The 20,747-nt window shown below is 35.7% G+C and overlaps 1 protein-coding gene across 6 annotated transcripts in view; it reads right to left on the bottom strand.

Moving 5' to 3' along the window:
* GRIA4 (glutamate ionotropic receptor AMPA type subunit 4) overlaps positions 1-20,747 on the bottom strand; it is a 382,353-nt gene that overhangs the window by 288,144 nt on the left and 73,462 nt on the right.

Raw genomic sequence — 20,747 nt, 5'->3', positions numbered from 1 at the left:
TATTTATTTGTTGGCTTATATAGCTTTAACATAGTTGTAATAAGAGTGTATTTAAAAAATTGTATTTTGTACTTCACCTAATGTGATTTCATGTACACTTTTCTTTATTGGTTTTTAGTTTTGAATTCTATCGTTTTTATGGCTACATAAATTTCCTTACATTGATGTCACCAATCTATTTAACATTTCCCCGGGACTACAATTGTTAAGGCTACATTATTTTTCAGAGTTTACTGCAAGTACTCACCCCTGCTATACTCAGTTCTGCTTTTCACATATGTTATAATGTCTTCATACAAATCTTTTAAGTTTTTGAATTATTTATTTGGAATAAAATGATAAGGAATGACCATATGAATCAGAAGATAGAATGAACTCATTTTTGTTTTATTATCTAACTGTACTCTAAAACAACAATAACAAGTCACTATTTAACTGGTTGCTCATAAGTTTTGTGCTTATTGCATCTTGACATTAGTATAGGTTGATTTTTCTTATTTTAAATACATAATTATATGAGAAAAAGAATCTATGCCTAAGTTCAATCTAGGTTTCATCACTTTTCTAGCTAGTTGACAATGGACAAGTAATTTATCTTCTGTTTCTTATGCCTTTAATCCCAGCACATTGGGAGGCTGAGATGGGCAGATCACTTGAGGTCAGGAGTTCCAGCCCAGTCTGGCCAACATGGTGAAACCCTGTCTCTGCTAAAAATACAAAAATTAGCCGGGTGTCATAGTGCATGCCTGTAATCCCAGCTACATGGGAGGCTGAGGTACGAAAATTGCTTGAACTCAGGAGGTGGAGGTTGCAGTGAGCAGAGATCATGCCTCTGCGCTCCAGCCTGGGCAACAGAGTGATTCTGTCTCAAAAAAAAAAAAAAAAAGGAAAATAATTTTGCATATCTGATAGGATTGCATGTGTTCATATGTGAAAAGTGCTTTAAAGAGTGTCTGGCACACATCAAATGCCATCTGTCTTATTTGTTGTTATTTGATTTGTTAATATTTATTTTTTGTCTTTGTATTATATGAATGTCTTTTCATGCCCTTTCCCATCTAGGTAGCATTGGTTGTAGATATTTCCCATTCTTTGGTTTTTCATTATGCCTATTATTATTATTTTATTTTATTTGGTTTTCTATTTATATAGATGTGTATATGTGTGTGTTTAAAATTTCATACACTTATATTTACCATTGTGTTTTCTTGTATTATTGGTCCAGAATCATCACAATGCCTTGGGAATTTATTTCTGTTTTCAGCTGCTTTATTTTATATTTAATTAATAAAACATTATGGTTTATCATTGAAAGTGTAGATAGAGATAGCTTTTCTTCAACAACTAGAAAAAATATTAATACACAAATGCAATGTAATCCCAGGCTGAACTGGGAGGACCTCTTGAGGCCAGGAGTTTGATACCAGCCTGGGTAACATAGTGAGATCCTTTCTCTAAACACATTTTTAAAATTAGCCGGATGTAGTTGCAGCACCTGTATTCACAGCTACTTGGGAGGCTGCGGCAGGAGGATCACTTGAGCCTAGGAGTTCAAAGTTGCAGTGAGCTATGATTGCACCACTGCACTCCAGTCTGGGAGATAGAGTGAGATCCCGCCTCTTTTTTTAAAAAAAATGCAAGCGGCTAGAGAAAAAAATTGGTATATTACTATGATCAAATATCTACTCTTCAGTAAAATACATAAATTAAAACATTTACTTTTAAAGTTACACACCTAACTTGAAATGAAGTCAGTTTAAAATTTTGTAGTATTAGGTCTAAATGTGTATTATGCTTATTCATTTGCTCTTCTGCATTTTCTGGTGCTGTCACACATCCAACAATTAGCACTTTTCAGGTGGAAGACGCCAAGTGAAAGTGCAATCTTAATCAATGATTTCCCCACACTATTTAATTGCATTTAAGGAGGTTAAAATTGTGTTTGCCTCACACCTCCTGAAAGCAACAGCCTATACTTTAAATAAACCTTGTTTCCTATTCATATGAACACATGCACTCTCTCCTATAATGGAATTGCATTCTTGATCAATACATAGTAGATGTATTGTGATTCAAAATAAGGAAATGCTTTACTTAAAATCATGCAGTTACATATTCTAAAGCTCCTTGATTGTCTTGAGAGATCCGTGGACTTCCAAAAGTAACTTTCAAGTAGATGTAATATGAAGACATATCCTATCCCATATCATCTCAATCTGTGTAAATACACTTTCATTGCAGTCAAGAACTTACTCATTCAACCAATAATGCTGAACATTGACTACATGCCAAGCACTGTGTTAAGCACAGAAGATATATTTGTAAGCTAGCGGGTAAAAAAGCAAAGTAAGCAAGCAATTTCATCACTGTGTGGCAAATCCTATGAAAGGAATGACAACAGCACGATAAATGGGCACAGACGAAAAGTGCCTCATTCGGTCTCAGGAGATCAAGAAAAACTTTCAAACTAAACCACAATGGGGAATAAGCCTCATCAAAATTGGAGAGAGGTCTCACCAAGTATAGAGGCAAGAACAAGCATAAGTTGCCAGGTAACTCAGAATGATTGACAAAGGAATAGGGATGGTTGAGAAGCTGATGAGTGAGGCATAAATGTTCATGGATAGCCTTTCATGACACCTGAAGAATTTGACTTTATATCAATGAGAAAGAAAAGTCAATATAGATTTGGAGTTTTGAAGGCAATCTTGTTTACTGTAAGGTGAATGCACTGGAGAGGAACAAAGCCAGAGGCAGGACAACCAGTGAAAAGGGAATGCATTCATCCACATAAAAGTTGACGGTGGCTTGAACTCATTTAATGTCAGTGGGAATTAAAAGAAGAGGAGTTTCAAAGTAGACCTGACTTGGCATTTTGGATGCATGGATTTGAAGGCTGAAAAAGAGAGGAGTTAAAGATAATATCCCGATTTCTGGCCTGAGCATCTGGGTAAATGGAAGCTATCATCAGTTTATAGACATCTGCTGGCAAATAAGGGAAAAGAAAAAAAGATGCAATGCAGGATTAGATAGATTCATTGAAAGTTTGCCAGCCTCTGCCTAATTGTCACATGGGATTTGAGCACTTTTGTTGTCAGTGAGGCTTAAATATGGAGGAAAATAATTGGGCCACATGGGATTGGAACTACTAATAGGGATGATCTACTCTGGTTTAGCAATATGTGTCTAGCATCAGCTTGCAATTGCCAACACAATTGTTTCACTAATTAAAGAAGAGGAGAATGATATGGTAGGATTCTGGAAATATGTTCACCTATCTGAGGTTCAAGTGTTATACATAAATGAGCTGACTCATTCCCCTCTTTCTGCAGCTACATAATTAATGCATCACATCAAGTCAATGGTTATCAAAAACGTTTCTGCAGTGTGAGTTTTGTCACCATCCCAGAGGGATGCTTAAGGTGGCACCTATGTGCACTCTTCATGTATTACCAGTGTCATATAATAAAATATCACATCTCTATGCTTTATTGGGCAGTATAAATATGTGTGGATTTACCATAGATATTTATTCAATTGACAAATATTTATTGAGTGCCCCACTAGGATCTAGGCACTGTTCCAGGTGCTGAGAATACAACAGTGAATAAAACAGACAGTGTTCCTATTTTCATGGGGTTTTCAGTAGTTGAAGACAGGTGATAAACAAGTAAGTATGCCAGATGGTGATAAATGTTATGAAGAATAATAAAGCCGGGTAAGTGGAAAGGGATGTGTGGGTAGTGGTTGGATAAAAGAGTTGTGTAGTTACTACTTTAAGTAGGGTAGTTTAGGAAGACTCGTTGATAAGGTGATGTTTAAACTGAGTGAAGGGCTGAGGGACAGAGCCCCGTGCATGTCCATGGGATAAGTGTTCCAAGCAGAGGAAATAAGTGTAGAACCTTTCAATTTCTGTGCAAGGTGTAGCAATAGAAACAAAGATAAATAAAACCATAGCCCTTGACCTCAAGGAACTTACACTGTAATACAGGAAATAAAAAAAAAATAGAAAGTAGAATGTGTCAAGATGAGAATAAAAGTTATGACATTTCTTCTGGCAGAACGGACTGAGAAAGAAAATACTAATTAAGAACTGGAACAACAAATGACATCAATGTTGCAGCCGTCTCCAGATGACAGAAGATTGACAATGCCTGAAGCTATGATCTTGTTCCAATTTCAGTGTGCTCATGTGATGTGATCTTGTATAGAGAGTGCAGCTAGTGTCCTGAATAATTCTATCAATCTCACTCACAGATTATCTTTGAAATCAAATAACAAGTTGGGAACATCCTACAAAAGGGTTCTAGGAAGGGGTTTGTCCTCTTCCTGCTCTATTTGCAGCACATAGCACAGAGGAGGGAACAGGGACATGGTTGATCCTCAATAAATATTTTCTGAATGAATAAATAACTGAAAGAGAAAATAAATGCCCAGCATTTAAATGATATTCATGAAGACATAGCTTGTCAGTTTCGGCATTAGTAAAGAGTACAAAGGAAGACATGAGCACTTGGTGAAAAGTCTATAAACTCTTAAACAGGAAATAGTTGTAGGAAGTTAGGATAACTCAGCAGCACAGACCAGACTGACATGGCATATTCAGCAATTGGGTAGCTCTTTTGTGCAAAGACTTGGGGCTGACTTCCTATCTAAGTGGCTGCCCCTTAAATAGCAGCATGTTCTGCGACTAGCAGTTGCAGCTGCAAAACTAAGGAATCATCATGACATGTGCAGAGTGAAAAGTCCTGTCATTCCTAAATAGGTCTTTCAGCCACACCTGCATGCGGATCATAATTAGTGTCTAGTGTCATCAACAAATATGACAGATAACAATATGATGTGCTATATGCTATGAATAGGAGAGTGGAAGACAGAGTGCTCTGTCCTCATTTCCAAGGTGATTATTTATGCACATTCTCTCTGGTGTTCTGATGGATTATATACAGGAAGTTTTCCTTGGTTCCACTGGAATTTACTTGAGGCCAGAATTACTTCTACGTTGATTTGATTCCTTTCGTGTCTCATTGCAAAGCAGTTCATTGTTACCAGGGAAACAGATTCAACTCCGAGTGCCAATGAATAGCCCAGAGAATTATAATAAAATGGCCTCTGACCCCACCTGAGTGCCACTGAAGCCATATGACTACTATCTTAATTTGATACTTCCCTATGTGCATAAATAATTTCAGGGCAACCAAAAGATGCCATGTTTTTCATGAGGTTTATACAGAAACGTAAATCCTACTTTAGGCAGTATTATGATGCCTAAAACAATAATCTTGCACTATAATTACATTAATTATATGTCACATTAAGACTTTTCCATTATAGACATCTAATATTAACATAATTAATGTATATGTTATGGTTCTAGAAGTCACTAAAAACCTCATTTCAATAACAATAGGTGAAAATAGCTAGTGAGCACAAAATCAGTGACATGGTAAGTAGAAATTTCTAAACGAATGGACTCTTTTTCCTTATTTCTAGCATGACATGCTAGCACATGTGACAAATGCAGAGGAAGTGCCATGTTTCAAATCATCGCCATCTCCACTACTGGGCTTTAACTTTGAGGAAAAAGAAAATAAGAAAAGGCACTTAAAGGTGGTTCTTAACCTGTGTTGGAAAAAAGCATGCCTTTGAAAAGCTGATGAAAGCTATAGGCTCTCTCTCTTTCACTCCAGAGAAAGGCCCAAATGCACATATGAGTATATGTACCCATTTTGCCTACAATTTTAGGACTCTCATGACTCATTTAAGAAAATGACATATTGGCATGAAAGACTCAATTCACAATTTGCGCTCATTTCACAATTGTATCACCCCTCCCACCACTCTTAAACACAGTTCTTGGCACACAGTGGAACCAAATAAATCTATCTTAATTAAATGGGTGAATGAGTGGAAGTATGAAGGAGCACAAGGGCTTGGCTTCCAAACAATTCAGGTCTTCTTGTTAGGGAGCATCTAAGGTAGACAGCACTCTGCAGAGGTTTGCAAAGCACACCTGTGACTTCTTTGAAAAGCAAATTTGCATGTTCTTCTCTTCTAAAGCACATGTTTCCTCCCCATCTTTCACAGTCATGTCCTTCTACCTTTGCCTCACCTTTTAGCAGAGTCAGGCTCTTTTCAGGCCTATTTTAGCTGAGGGTTTTTTAACCTCTTTTTATTGAATGAATCATGAGAGTCCTAAAGTTGTAGGCAAAATTGGCATATATACTTGTACATGCATTTAGGCTTTTTTTCTGGAGAGAAAGAGAGAGAGAGACTCTAGCTTTCATCAGCTCTTCAAAGGCATGCTGTTTTCCAATACAGGTGAAGAACTACCATTAAGTGCCTTTTCTCATACCACCAAAACAGTCATACTCTGTGTTCCATTTAAGTGCTTGTTTTCCTTTTGTTCTAAAATAGAAAATAATAAGGTAACAAGTATGCTAGAGAATACAAACAGTAGCTATTTCAGAATATAAAATATATCAGGAAAAGTCGGCTGGGTGTTGTGGGTTACATCTATAATTCCAGCACTTTGGGAGGCCAAAGCAGGCAGATCACCTGAGGTCAGGAGTTCAAGACCAGCCTGGCCAACACGGTGAAACCCCATCTCTACTAAAAATACAAAAATTAGCTGGGGTGGTGGCACGTGCCTATAATCCCAGCTATTTGGGGGGCTGAGGCAGAAGAATTGCTGGAACCCAGGAGGCAGAGGTTGCAGTGAGCAGAGATCACACCACCGCACTCCAGCCTGGACGATTAGAGCAAAACTCTGTTTCAATAAAAAAATCAGAAAGAAATATGTCAGGAAAAGTCTATTCTTATATCTCTTTGATATTGTATTTTGTGCAGAATAAAATAAACCTTAAAAATCCTTTTCAGGTACAAACATTGTAATTAATTAAATTTCAGTAAGAGATGAGAAATGGTATCTAGCAAATGATGGAGTGCTATTTACAGAGTGCTTATTCTATTTAATAGAATGCTTATTATTATTAAATTTTAAAAACCTTTAATAGACAACATTCACTTTGATACATACTGAATGCACTTAGGAAGCCCCCAAATATGATTTAATGACTATATATAACAACTTAATTTTATTTGCACACTTAAAATAAATGGTTTCATTAAATCGGTAAATATTTATTAAGGTTTTATTTTGTTGTTAGCCTCTGTGATATACATTAGAATAGAGATAATGAGAATAAGACATCGCCCTTGTCCTCAAAGTCAAAGCCCAGTAGTAGAAATGGGCAATGATGACACAGACTGAGAAGTCCTACTCTAAGGGCACACCTGGGCCACTGTGTGAGCCAAGGTCAAGTACGTAACATGCCTTTGGGGCTCAGGGGAAGCTTGAAAGAGGAAGTAACTTCTAAGTTTACCAGTTTGAGTGTACTGGACCCAAGGAAGATGAGGTGGGCAGATATGGTGGGTGATCAATGAACCAGGTAGTGAGGGCAGCTAACATAAAAGTCCCAACATAAAAGAGAGGTTGATGCCTTCAGGAAATTGAAGATTTCTTCAGAAGAACTGAAATGCCAAAGAATTGAGCCTTTTATGTCGTTGAAGTGCTTGTTTGCCTTCTTTTCAGAGAGGATGAGGACCTTTTACAGACTTTTTAATAAGGGGATACAAATTGGATCCAAGAGAGACTAGAATACAATGGTATACAATATTTGATGTGTTTAGATGTCAATAGCTGAGAGAAATTAGTTTGAATACTCAAGCCTCTAGAGTTTGGCTTCCATAATCTTCAGGTTTAAGTAACGGCTCCTAGCCAAGAAGTAGCCTTAAAAAAATAGCAACTAAATTCTCATCTCCTGTCAAAGAAGCAGGCATTTAGCAAACAAAAATAAATATAACTATATAAAGAAAAAAGGATTCTAAGGCTGTGCTCCAAATGCAGTCAGAGATTGGTGCCTTGCAGGTTACGAAAGAAATGTTGATTGACTGGAATTGTTTAGGAAAGGCTACCCTTTTCAAATCAAAGTAAGACTAATTAGAAAAGCAAGACAACCACCCCCCTACCAAACACACACACACACACACACATGCACACACACACGCATACATACATTCTCTCTCTGTCCAGGATGAAAAGCGTAAGTAGCTCAACAAGACAAGGACAGAAGGCCAAGGCCATGGGCCTGGCCATGGGGTAGTGTGCCTGGCTGACACCAGCACCACAGGGAAGAGAATCAGCTGGGAAGAGATGGAAGATATAAAAGCTCTGTAATAGGACCTCTCAAACACAAACCAAAATAGATCAAAACCAACAAACCTGAGAGGCCAAGTATAGTGTTCTGCAGGGCTAAAACACAAGTTGAGAATACATATTTAATTTTTTTCCCAAAGATTTTAAGTTCAAATTAAGCAAAGAGACAGTGGTTTGGCATGTAAAAGATGAATTGGGGCCTGCATAGCAGAATAGGAGAAAAAGTGTGAATTAAAATAAGATCTTAGGTTCAGACTTCCTACTGAACTAGCTATGTACCCTTGCACATGTTACTTTGCTAACTTGAGTCCCCAGATTCCATATCTGTTTAGATTTTTGTGACGAATTAAGTGGTCAGTCAATGGTAGCTGTTATGACTATTGCTATTAATAAAAATAAGTAAAATCCCATATTGCCTAAAATGCCTCTAATATGGTAGCCATTTGAAATGTGGCTAGTGTAATTAAAGAACTAAATTTTAAATTTTATTTAACTTTAGTTAAATTTAAAATCCTTGATATTTAGTTATTAGAAAGCTTTATGAAAACATATGAGAAAACATTCTGAAAAACATTGATGTTTGGAACCACGTAAATATATGAATCAAATTTTTCAAGAGTAAACTTTAGGAACTTTAAATATAGATGAAATATTTCCAATGTAAAATTGACATCCAAATTAAGATGCGCAGTAAGTGTAAAATAAACGTCAGATTTTGAAGATTTTAAAGAATATATTAATAAAATAATTAATAATGTTTATGTTGATTATATGTTAAAATGACAATATTGTCGGTTGAAATAATAATATTGGTTTAAATAAAACATTGTTAAAATAATTTAACTTGTGGCCTGGAGCATTGACTCACGCCTATAATCCCAGCACTTTGGGAGGCCGAGGTGGGTGGATCACGAGATCAAGAGATCAAGACCATCCTGGCCAACATGGTGAAATCCCTCTCTACTAAAAACACAAAAATTAGCTGGGCATGGTGGCACGCCCCTGTTGTCCAAGCTACTCAGGAGGCTGAGGCAGGAGAATCGCTTGAACCCTGGAGGCACAGGTTGCAGTGAGCTGAGATCGCACCACTGCACTCCAGCCTGAATGACAGAGTGAGACTCCATCTAAAAAAAAAAAATTAGCTTGTTTCTTCTTAAAAATGCATTACTAGAAAACATAATGATCATTCTATTGGACAGGGCTAGTTTGCCTATTCAAAATAAGTATCTTTATTGGGAGTTACTGGTGGTTTGTGCAAAATAAGTAATTCCCCAATGTTGCAGAATTAAAAATAATTACTATTTATTAAGTCCCTACGGTGCTGTAGATCATGAATTTGCAAAATTCTTTAAAGACCAGATAGCAAACATTTTAGGCTTTTTGAGTCATACAATCGTAATTACTCAACTGTCTTTGTAATTAAGAGTAGCCATAGAATGAGCCTGGCTATGTTCCAATAAAACTATAAACAGGTGAAAGGCTGGATTTGGTTCATGGGTTGTAATTTTCTGATCTCTGTGCTGTAGATATTTCTCAAGACATATTTCATACAGTATTTCTAATCCCAACTGTGTTATCAAATAGAGCCTATTATCCATATTTAGGAAGGAAGGAAAGAAATATGAAATACTTGCGCTCTGTTAGCATTTACAATGATCAAAAATGTAAACCAGCAATTACAAAGCAAGAGGGTAATAACATGCTAAAAAGAACTGCCCTGTGTAAATATGCAGGAAAAAAATGCCAGATTTTTACTCTGGCCATCAGTAAGATCCTGCATCTCTCTAGAATATTTACATTCCCTTTTTTAAAGTCTTGAGTTAAAAAAAAAATAGATTCCTCTGCATCAATCATTGGGAAGGTTTACTGTATTTTCACAATCGAAACCACTGCTTGAGATTTTTAAAAAATTAGTCATTTTCAGAAATTCGTAATCTCATACAAGTTTTTCTTTCCTCTTGGCCAGATGTCTTCTGCCAGTTTGCTGATAAAACTGCATATTGAACAGATGCAAGAGTGGAGTGATAGATAAGAACTATTTCATAACATGCACAATTAGTTGAGTTTGCAAGAGAGTAAATAGCAAACTTTATTAGTCATGTTTTTAGTCTAATTTCTTTTTTATTAATGATGGCTTGATTTGACCCTGGCCCTTTGTTTTGTTTATGACATTTAATTACTGGCTGCTTAAAATATAAATAATAACAACCTATTAATAACATAAAGTTGTGCAAGGATAACTGAAGCTTTCAATGCCCTCAGTGAAATCTGAGGCAGATATGATCAAGCTCTTTAATAGCCGAATATGATGACTTCAGTCTAGTGTGTGTTTTTTCTTCTTTTTGAGAAGCACAATGTATGCCAAGATGTCATAATTTTATTTTGCATGCTTCACGTCCATTTATATTTCAGTAATGCACAAAATGGCATTATTTAACTGAAGTAAAGTATACTATGAGTTAGTGTAGTAATCTATATTAAATTCTTTGCACTACTTCAGAAATAAAAAATTACCCAGTTTATATGTTACAGATGAGATCACTGTATTTTTGCCTGATTGCAATTCACGCACTGACTTGTGAATGCAGAGTCTCCTTTTTCACAATTCCATATCCCTAGAATTTGACTTTTAAAGTTGAAATAATGAGTTACCAAAAAGTTATATAAAAGCATAATTAGACAAATTGCTATTTTCAACTCAGCAGTTAAATAAGCATGGTGTGCTATCCTTTTGATTTGTCAAAGGGAACATCTTAAGATGGATTTTTCCAGGTTGATCTTATGACTTACTTACTTTTGAAAATGGTGCTACTCTCCAGTGACAGGAATGAAGCTACAGAAGTGTAAAGCAATAGCATATGTTCCAGTGATAGTTAACATGTCCCAGTTCATATCACATATCTCCAATAGCAGTGGTTTTCTTGAGAGTAGAGTCCCCACTGGAATGTAAGCATGCTAAATAATGTTTGCTGTGGTGTCTTAGACCCAGAAATCACTGGTTTAATGGCAACTTTCTTTCTTTTTTTTTTAAAAAAGGAGGAAATGATTATATATGTAATGTGCCTAATGCAGATCTGACCCATGGGGGGTTCTTAATAAATGGAGACTATTATTCTATCTATCATCATTGTTGTCGTCACTGTCATCATTATCATTATCATCAATCCAATCAAATTTTTATATCTCCTAAATTTTGTTACATCCTGGAACCGCATCTTTCAAATAGGTCACCACCATGGAGTTCACTTACTACTTAATTTGTGTTGATTTTACATGTTCTCTTTAATGCATAGTTTTACAATATAGAGATATATATTTACATTTTTACTTTTTTTTTGAGATGGAGTTTTGCTCTTGTAGCCCAGGCTGGAGTGCGATGGCATCATCTTGGCTCACTGCAACCTCCGCCTCCCTGGTTCAAGCAACTCTCCTGCCTCAGCCTCCCAAGTAGCTGGAATTACAGGCGCCTGCCACCATGCCCGGCTAATTTTTGTATTTTTAGTAGAGACAGGGTTTCACCATGTTGGCCAGGATGGTCTCGGTTTTTTAACCCCCTGATCCGCCCACCTTGGCCTCTCAAAGTACTGGGATTACAGGCGTGAACCACTGCGCCTGGCCACATTTTTACTTTTTAACATGTGTTGGCATTTAAAATACACTTTAATTAAAAAATAACATTTACTCATCAAAATAATCTTATGAGGTAAGTACTATTGTTATCTTATTTTACAGATGGGGAAACTGAGGCATAGTTGTTTAGCGCTAATTTTTAATTAAGCCAAGCAAACTACTTATTATCCAGATACCTTTATAAAATTCAAATTCGATTTTCATGAGAAAATTGCTGCTTATGGCTAAAGTGTACAAAGTAAACAGACTACATTTTCTTCTAAGAAACTTTTTTTCTGTGTTATTTTTATTTCTTCATTTTTGTTTCCTATATTTAACAACCACTTTCTGGAAACAATTTCTTTTTGTTGTTCAGTCTTGTCACTCTGATCAAGCATATATCAGTCTATCTAACTGGGTTGTTGTTACCTATGGAAATATGTGCCACAGGATCCTGGCTTTCTGCACTTGCTTCACTCAGGAAAAGTTATTTATATTAAAGAAAATTGATATAATCAGTTATTTTTATATTAGGGAATCGTAACAATGCTTCCTTCTCCACACATGTTTGCACACACACAAGCCCATACACACACACCCTGTCTCAAAAGGCCAGTTCTAACTAATCTCCATATAAGAGAATGGCCAGACCTCAGGATCCAAAGAAAAACTGGGCCTTCCTATTTTAAAGATGAGGAAATGAAAACTGAGTTTAAAAGACACATATTTATTGAGAGGAAGAAGAAGAAAAAGATTGGCCAATTAACTCATGGAGTTTAAATATTTATTCTTGAAGTTGATTATGATTCTTTAATAACTTTGCCTTTATTAAAAGTGAGCAGAATCTGAAATGTGAATTAAAAAAAAGTTTCTGGAAAAGGTCACATAGATCAATCTCCATCCTTGGCAGGAAAATGACTACCCAGCATGGGTGGGTGAATGTTCTCTTAAAGTTCTGAGAGCAGGCACATATCTTTTTATTTCAGATATTTACATATTTCTGTTATTTGAACATCTTCATCACGGACGTAAGTATATTGTTAAGTAAGCTTTATTTGCATTCCTAATTTCTTCATTTGGAATGTTTGCTTCAGGAATATCTTTTCTATGTCAACAGCCCCATTCAGACCCTCTCTCCCCCTCTTGTTAAGAGTACTGTACCCCTATCAGAGTTGGCTAATTTCTACTAGGATATAAGTGACTGATTACTAATTAAAATGTTAAGCCATACACAGCAAATTTAAACACATACACCTTGAAGACTATTTAAATATTAAATTTGTCCAAACACTATCAATTCCTTAAAGAAAACAAAAATGAGTAGCCTGTGTGAGCAAGTGAATTTGAGCCGGGTTAAGGAAATAATGGAAATTATTAAACATCAGGGAAAGGTAAGAGTAAACTTGCTAAAGGCAGAAGCAGTGGGAGTTGCCATGGAAATCAAGGAATTCTCCCTTTCCAATAAGGCAGAACAGTTATAGCATCAAGAAGGGGGAAGGCATTGCATTTCTTCTCACTCTCTCAATCTTTCTGTCTATGACATTGAAGAAAAAAAAGATGTAAGTATAGGCACTAAGGGAAAATGAAATCAAATGATTCTTGGTTCCTGCCAGGACGAGCAGAAGTTGGTCCTAGATAAGGGAGTTAGCTAAGGTATAAGGATAAGCACTAATTAAAAACTTGTGGCCCAGAAGCTGCCAGCAGGAACTTGATGGTTTTTCAGTGGAGATGGACTAAGCTTCAAAGTAAGAAATAATCGTGCTTCCCAGTATCTGCTAGTCACAATCTCACAAAGCTCTGCACTGCAAAAGCCATTTGCTAGAGAGGCTGGACTCTGAACCACAAAGTTCTGGGTTGACTGCACCAGAGGCATTGTATTACATGGCTTGCGGATACTAAGGAAAAGGAGAGAGAATAAAATCAAATTAAAGCTATAACTACACCAGGAGTTTTAATCAGAAAGCTAAATGTCCTGTTCAGTGTTTTTGAAATCCTTGTTCCTAATTGTGGTCCTTTTTTGGTATCTATCATCATTTAATTCTCTAAAAGATAGTAATAGCTGGCCAATAAAATGTGTAATGTTCTCAAGAAAATAATTATGACACTGAGAATTTTAGAGGCTTGTTTATAGAGAAGTACATTGCTGGATTTAATTTATCCATAATTCAGTTCAATTTACTGTCATGTGGTTTTACAATAGAACTGAGACTCCAAGTTCTACGTAATTAAAAGGGTCAGAAAAAACGTACACAACTCAGCACACTTTTCTAGGATATTTGCGTTTCACTAAGGCACAAAGCCTTAAATTTTGTCATCAGAGAACAGGCAAAGGAGGGTTTGGACAAAGGCTATTTGAGCATTTTCATTATCTCTGAAGTGACAGCAGAAGTGCTGTCCCCTGCTCTAATACACTTTTCCTTTTGCCAAATTACAGTTTCTCCAATTTCACCAAATTCCATCTCTTCTTGGTGATGCCTTCAAATAACCAGGGTCATGAATAATTGTTAAACTACTTAACATTTCCTCATAAAATATATTTATTTGCTTAAATATCATATAATCATATTCTGTTTAATGCCATTTTTAGGACTAAACGTGAACATCTGTCTTCTATTTTTGTTACCTGCCCCACTCTCTCTCTTTGGCCCTTGCTGTTCATCTGCCAGAATATTTTCCCCCTAGTTCATCCACTAAAAGCCATTTTTTTTAGGTGTCAACTTATATGTCTCATCAGAAATGCCTTCCTTGATCACCTAAACTAGATCAGATCTTCCAATATAAACAGTGTGTAAGACTTTTTCTTCCTACCACCACCATCTAGCTAATGATGTATCATCTGTATATTATGGCATTACCAACAACCACTCTGCTAACAGAATCTCTTTTTACCGTAGCAGGTGGGTGCAAGGCAGCTATGTTGAAGGAATGATGGGTAAATTCTGTGCACCACGAAAACTATGCCTCTCTATTTATTAACCCTTGTGTCTGCATCACTTAACACAATTCTGTTACATATCAGTAGCTTAATATATATTGTTGAAAGTATGTATTTATTTCCTATACCACTTTATTTTTTATTTTTATTTATTTATTTATTTTTTGAGATGGAGTCTCGCTCTGTCGCCCAGGCTGGAGTGCAGTGGCACGATCTCGGCTCACTACAAGCTCCGTGTCCCGGGTTCACGCCATCCTCCTGCCTCAGCCTCCCCAGTAGCTGGGACTACAGGCGCACGCCACCATGCCTGGCTAATTTTTGTTGTATTTTTTGGTAGAGATGGGGTTTCACCATGCTAGCCAGGATGGTCTCGATGTCCTGACTTCGTGATCCACCCGCCTCAGCCTCCCAAAGTGCTCGGATTACAGGTGTTAGCCACCACACCTGGCCACCACTTTATTTTTAAATTATCTTTCTCATTCTTCTTTTCCAGAGACTCTGAAGATTTGTGAAATGTGCCAGTTAGCAGATATATATATATATATATATATATACATACATACATATATTTGAGAGAGAGGGAGAGAGAGAGAGAATTTTTGAGATGAATGTAAACCTAGGAGGACTACCTAGTTTCTTCATATAGCCACAGTGTTTTGTTCTCTACTTAGGTCTATATATGAAGTTATGCTTGAATCATGATTAAAAATTTCATTTCTTTAAAAACAAAGTCATCTATTAGTGTTGATGGAAATGAAGAGAAAGTGAAGATAAATAAAATTGATAATCATGACTTTATAAACATATCTAGAAACTTTAAGGATCAGTTATATTCCAATGCATTTTAGAGATAAAATGATGCGTTATAGTGACACTGAGCATCTGTGATTGAGAAAATCTTAGCGTGTCAAGTGTTTTCTGCCTAGCTCTGAGCCCTGTCAATACTAAGAGCCCCGCATCTGCACTGGTATCTCTCACCTGCAACATGGCTATGCCTGACCCATCATCATAATTCTGAGAACGATGTCACTGTCCAAAATGCTTTATATCTATAGACAGCACTGTCATTCTCCATGGAGGAAAACTTAGTTCTTCAATTGCTAACTATCTTATATCTGATCAGTCGCCAAGTCCTGATGTGTCCAAGGTCTACAAATATCTGAAGACCCAAATATAATTTCACCTTACTCACAGAGTCTTCCTGGTCTCTTCCCCAGGAGAAGCCCCTTCAGCATCTGTCTCTTTCAAGTAATACATCACTTTTTGCCTTCTATATAACATACCTGCAGTAGAATCTGGCACATAGGAGCACTAGGCAATTTAATAATAATAATAAACATTGATGTACACTTGTTATCCTCCTAACTACACTCTAAGATCACTGGGGGCCAATCTAGGTCTTTTTCAAATATATATATTTTTAGCACTTCACATGTCCATAACAGGAGAGCAACTAATGTGTTAATTCTTACAGATTGACTTCTCACATGGTTTCTCAAATTCTTCCTTTTTACCTAGGAAACACCATTCTAGAAATCAGTCTTTGGAAATAATTTATAACTAATTCCTCAAAAGCAATTGCAACAAAAACAAAAATTGGCAAGTGGAACCTATCTTAACTAAAGAACTTCTGCACAGCAAAAGAAACTATCAACAGAGTAAATGGTCAACCTACAAAATGTGAAAAAAATTTTCGCTAACTAAGCATCCAACAAAGATCTAATATCCAGAATTTATAAGGAACTTCAACAAATCAATAAACAACAAACAAATAACTCCATTAAAACATCAGCAAAATACATGAACAGACACTTCTCAAAAGACGACATAATGGCAGCCAACAAACATGAAAAAATATTACACATTCACTAATCATCAGAGAAATACAAATCAAAACTACAATGAGATACCATCCCACACCAGTCACAATGGCTATTACTAAAAACTCAAAAAACAACAGAGGCTGATGAGGCTACAGAGAGAAGAGAATGCTTATACACTCTTGGTGGGAATGTAAATTAGTTCAGTCACTGTGGAGAGCAATTTGGAGATTTCTCAAAAAACTTAAAACAGAACTTCCATTAGACTTAGCAATCTCATTGCTGGGTATATATCCAAAAGAAAACAAATTGTTCTACCAAAAAGACACATGCACTTACATGATTATTGCAGCTCTGTTCACAGTAGCAAAGACATGAAATCAACCTACTTGCCCATCAAGGGTGGACTAGATAAAGAAAATGTACCTATACAGCATGGAATACTACACAGTCATAAAAAAGCATGAAATAATGTCTTTTGCAGCAACATAGATGCAGCTGGAAGCCACTAGCCTAAGTGAAGTAACACAGAACAGGAAACCAAAAACCACTTGTTCTTACTTATAACTAGGAGCTAAACCTTGGGTACTCAGAAAAATAAAGATGGCAACAGTAAACACTGAGGACTACTAGAGAAGGGAGAGATGGAGGGAGACAAGGACTGGAAAACTAACTGTTGGGTACAGTGCTCAGTACCTGGACAACATGCTTATTCATACCCTAAACCTCAGCATCACAAAATATTTCCAGGTAACAAACATGCATATGTACCTCCTGAATCTAAAATAAAAGTTGAAAAAAAGAAGCTCTTTTGCCATCATGTTTATCCTGGCCTTTATTGCATTCCTCTACAGTAGCTTCAATTTCATTTCTTAGTATTGAGTGTCTTCCACCCGTTTCTCCAACATCCGCATCCTTGCCTTATTCTTTTTTTTAATGTGACTTTTCTGACTTAAAAAATGTTTATTGTTTTCTTATTGTATACTAGATTTCAAACATATTCACTTAATTTTAAGGATCTTTGCCATCAGGCTACTGTTGACTTTTTGATTGATGCCTCTATTTTCTTGCACAAGTAATCCACACCAGGTTATTGTTTCTCCTATAATCCTGCTAATATACCCTGAGTTTTTCCATCTTCATATATTTGTCAGTGCTTTCTCTTCTCATAGAATGTCCTCCATCCTACTTCCATTCTGTATCCAAACTAATTCACCTTGAAACTTTTCTGATCATATATAAATAATAAATTTTCACACATCTTCTCCTCTTGATATAATTAAAGTAATTAGTATCAAACGTGTATCTTATTAATCTTTATATACCTCACAGTTACTAGCACTCTTTTACTAGATTGAATTACATGAAAGTGCTGACATTTGACAGTTCTGACCCTTAAAATGGAAATTCCACATAATCTAACATAATAATTTGATGCTGTCACAGAGCCAGTTTGGCAGTGATTTCAAGCCAGGGTCAAAATCTGGTAAGTGTGGACATGAAATCACTTAAAGTTTGTATTTTATTTTGAAAATTAGAGCTCGGACTGGGAATCTAAATTTGATGAAGTGTCATCCATTTCTTAAGAGACATAGGCTGCAGCTGGTGAGCACACATCAGCCTTCTAAGTGCGTCCTAAGGAGTCTCGTTTTTAACTTCCTTCTTTCCTTCGTTCCTTCCTTTCTTCCTTCCTTCCTTCCTTCCTCCCTCCCTCTCTCCCTCCCTCCCTCCCTTCCTTCCTCCCTCCTTCCCCCCCTCCCTCCCTCCCTCCCTTCTCTCCTTCCTTCCTAAAGGAATCCAGGTGGTAAATAATTGATAAATAGATGTGCTATGTAATCATAAATACCACTACTCAGGCATACCAGGAATATTGTCCCTTTTTATCTAGAAGACCAGTAATATTACTTTTTTTAACTGACAAGAGGAATCTATGCAAATAGTTGTTCCAAATTCCAAATCTTTGCACAATTTATGAGAAATAATACATGAAACAAATGTTGTTAAGTAATCTTTACAATGAAAGTTAGTAAGGCAGGATAATTTTTAAAAACCCACTTTCATCATGAGATCATCAGTCAATGCACTGCTTTCTAGGGCATTAAAATTCCTGATACGGCAATTTAAACAGTATTAACAATTCTAAAAGAGTTAATTTTATTTCCAAAGTGCCTACCTTTAGAATGGGTTTTATTTAAACCAAATTCTTTTTCTTCTCTTCTGAGATAAGATTGAGGAAGACTAATTTAAATACATATATATTTAACATATAAAAATAAATATAAAATATAAATATAATACAAAAATATATTTATATTATAATATAAAGTCAATAAATAAAGGTAAATATATGTGTGTGTATATATATGTATATATATACATATATATACATATATATACATATATATATATACATATATATACATATATATATTTGCCTTATTTTTACTCAGAATGGAAAACCACGTAAGGTGTGTTTGTTTTGTTTTAGTGTGGTCACTCTAAGTCAACATAATCTCATCTAACTTTATTTTAGCAATTGAAATGAAATCAAACTCATTCATCTAAACAAATGCCTGACGTACAGAACATTGGAATTACATACAGTTGTTACTGATACCTGGTGGAACTATGAAAAAATGGTGTTATTTCTGTGTTTTCCATCTGTTTAACGTTGTTGATAATATTTGTAAGATAAGAACAGAAGACAGAAATACGATCATACTTCTGATACTAGTCTGATAATATTTGTAAGATAAGAACTGAAGACAGAAATACTGATACTAGTCTGATACTAGTCTGATAATATTTGTAAGATAAGAACTGAAGACAGAAATACGATCATACTTCTGATACTAGTCTTCCCCTGAAACATTCTGCTTGGCATTCCCTCAATTTAAGAATAAAATTCTTATTCTTGGCCGGGCGCAGTGGCTCACGCCTGTAATCTCAGCACTTTGGGAGGCCGAGACGGGTGGATCACCAGAGGCCAGAGGTTTGAGACCAGCCTAACCAACATGGAGAAACCTCGTCTCTACTAAAAATACAAAATTAGCCTGGCGTGGTGGTGCATGCCTGTAATCCCAGCTACTCAGGAGGCTGAGGCGGGAGAATCTCTTGAACCCAGGGGGCGAAGGTTGCGGTGAGCCGACATGACGCCATTGCACTCCAGCTTGGAGACAGGGAGAGACTCCGTCTCAAAAAAAAAAAAAAAAAAAAAAAAAAAAAGGCGTTTATTTCTATTTCTTCTGTATCTTCTACTTTACACATTTGATTCCATTAGGCCTTTAAAACTTCATTTTTCTCTGCTTCGCTTTTGTCATAAGGGTATTGTAGTGAGCAACCTTGTTCAAAATTATGCTGAATACTCAAATAAATGTATTGAGTATTATTTGCTAAAGGAGATGGTACTCAAGGCTTTTTTTTCTTAACATTGTAAACATTTTATTATCCACACCAGAGAAGTAGTAAAAAAGGGTAACTATTTCTACAAATAACAAATGAAATTAAATATTTTCATACAAAGACTATTTGATGAAAATCTTTCATAATTGCTTCATAAATTAAAACCTGAAGAATGTCTTGAAAAATGAGTTATACATTGTTTTTACACTGAAAAAAAGTATTCCTCTAGTCTTCAGGAGCCTTGGTTAAGTTTAAGCTCAGCTCTAATTTTAATTAAATTTTCTCTGTTATTATGTATTTTATAATAAAACATATTTTCATGTGCCAAAAGTACTAGGTATTTACTGCTTCAAATTAACTCTGCATATAAACAGAGAAAATATTAATTAAGAATATTTATTAATATCATATTATCTAAAAAGGCATCATATACAAGGATATATTTGAAAAATATAAAGTGCTATATAAATTTAAAGTATAGTTGTTATTAAACATAATTGCATTAAATACCTAAAAAAGTAACACACATTTTAATGTACAGAGAGAAAAATCATGGAATTCTTATTCCTTATACTCCATCTTAAATGTTTTGACCTTAGTTTAGCAAATTTATTTTTTAGAGTTCTAAGACTAGAAAAATCCAGGCTCACCATAATTATAAATGGGTTATGGATTTTAGAGGTACTATTAATATTAGAGGATAGTTTTTTTCCCCTTTGAGTAGAATGTATTTGACCTATCAAAAATAATGGATGGCTTAAGG

Source organism: Pongo abelii, chromosome 9, assembly GCF_028885655.2.
Source record: "Pongo abelii isolate AG06213 chromosome 9, NHGRI_mPonAbe1-v2.0_pri, whole genome shotgun sequence".
In the NCBI taxonomy this organism is placed as follows: Eukaryota; Metazoa; Chordata; class Mammalia; order Primates; family Hominidae; genus Pongo; species Pongo abelii.
The sequence above is the reverse complement of the archived record's forward strand: the minus strand, read 5'-3'. Positions and strand labels throughout refer to the sequence as shown.